Genomic DNA, 2,032 nt, shown 5'->3' on the forward strand with positions numbered 1-2,032 from the left:
GATAACGGCCTATTTAAATGCTGAGGAACCCCATTCTGCGGAGGATGGAAAGCAGCGCATCATTATAATTGTGCATAGCATCAGCCAGTTGAACGTGTCGGCTGAGCCACCAATGATAGAGGCTTAAAGTTGAGAACTAGTTGTCCCGTTTCATGGTGCACGCTTAAGCATAAAATAAGATGACGGCCTATTTAAATACATAGGAACCCCATTCTGCGGAGAATAGAAAGCAGCACATCATCATAATTGTGAACACCATCAGTCAGCTGAATGTATCGGCTGAGCCATCAATGTCAGAGGCTTAAAGCTCAGATCTTGTGGTCCCATTTGTTGGTGCACGCTCGAGTATAAAATAAGAAAAGGGAGGACTAATCTTTCAGGGATCATTTCTGTAGGATGCAAAGGGAGAAATGTGCTCGAAAGTGTCCATACTCATCTTCCACGATGATGAATTTTAGGGTTCTTGTCTCATTAGGACTCCTGTTGGCAGTGCTGCTCTCTGCAGATGCTGCCACCGTTTGATGACTTGGTCATCTTTCCAGATGGGAAGATAGTAGGCAGGAACTCATTCAGAGTGGTTGTTTGAACGTCACCAATGTGAGAGGCTTAAGGTTGAGAACTAGTGGTCCCGTTTGTTGGTGCACACTCGAGTATAAAATAAGGAGAGGGCCTATTTAATTGCTGAGGAACCCCATTCTGCAGAGAATGGAAAGCAGCACATTATCATAATTGTGCACAGCATCAGCCAGTTGAACGTTTCGGCTGAGCCATCAGTGACAGAGGCTTAAATCTGAGAACTAGTGGTCCCGTTTTATGGTGCATGCTTGAGCATAAAATAGGAAGAGGACCTATTAAAATGCTGAGGAACCCCATTCTGCGGAGAATGGAAAGCAGCACATCATTATAATTGTACGCAGCATCAGCAAGCTGAACGTGTCGGCTGAGCCATCAATCTCAGAAGCTTAAAACTGAGATCTAGTGGTCCCATTTGTTGGTGCAGGCTCGAGCATAAAATAAGAAAAGGGCCTATTTAAATGCCGAGGAACCCAATTCTGCGGAGAATAGATAGCAGCACATCATTATAACTGTGCATGGCATCACCCAGCTGAATGTGTCGGGTGAGCCATCAATGACAGAGGCTTAAATCTGAGAACTAGTGGTTCTGTTTGATGGTGCACGCTTGAGCATAAAATAAGAAAAGTGACTATTTAATTGCTGAGGAACCCCATTCTGTGGAGAATGGACAGCAGCACATTATCATAATTGTGAACACCATCAGCCAGCTGAAGGTGTCGGCTGAGCCATCAATGTCAGAGGCTTAAAGCTGAGAACTAGTGGTCTCGTTTGATGGCGCACGCTCGAGCATGAAGTAAAAAAAAGGACTATTGCATTGCTGAGGAACCCCATTCTGCAGAGAATGGAAAGCAGCACATCATTATAATTGTGAATAGCATCAGCCAACTGAACGTGTCGGCTGAGCCAGCAATGTGAGAGGCTTAAAGTTGAGAACTAGTGGTCCTGTTTGTTGTACGCTCAAACATAAAATAAGGAGAGGGCCTATTTAAATACAGGAGAACCCCATTCTGCGGAGAATGGATAGAAGCACATCATTATAATTGTGCACACCTCAGCCAGCTGAACGTGTCGGCTGAGCCATCAATGTCAGAGGCTTAATGCGGAGAAATAGTGGTCCCGTTTGATGGTGCACGCTAGAGGATAAAATACGATGACGGTCTATTTAAATGCTGAGGAACCCCATGCTCTGCAGAGGATGGAAAGCAGCACATAATTATAATTATGAACTTCATCAACCAGCTGAACGCGTCGGCTGAGCCATCAATGTCAGAGGCTTAAAGTTAAGAACTAGTGGTCCCGATTGTTGGTGCACGCTCGAGCATAAAATAGGAAGAGGGCCTATTTAATTGCTGAGGAACCCCTATTCTGCGGAAAATGGAAAGCAGCGCATCATTATAATTGTGCAAAACATCAGGCAGCTGAACGTGTCTGCTGAGCCATCAATATCAGAGGCTTA

The 2,032-nt window shown here is 44.9% G+C and overlaps 1 non-coding gene across 1 annotated transcript; it reads left to right on the forward strand.

Moving 5' to 3' along the window:
• The first annotated feature begins 364 nt into the window (after window positions 1–364).
• LOC143932507 (small nucleolar RNA U3) lies at window positions 365–579 on the forward strand. The gene has a single exon (XR_013262937.1). It is a non-coding gene; the product is annotated as a small nucleolar RNA U3 (small nucleolar RNA).
• Window positions 580–2,032: the final 1,453 nt, after the last annotated feature.

Source organism: Lithobates pipiens, unplaced genomic scaffold (genome assembly GCF_037356315.1).
Source record: "Lithobates pipiens isolate NorthernLeopardFrog02 unplaced genomic scaffold, aLitPip1_a1.2 Scaffold_25, whole genome shotgun sequence".
NCBI lineage: Eukaryota > Metazoa > Chordata > Amphibia > Anura > Ranidae > Lithobates > Lithobates pipiens.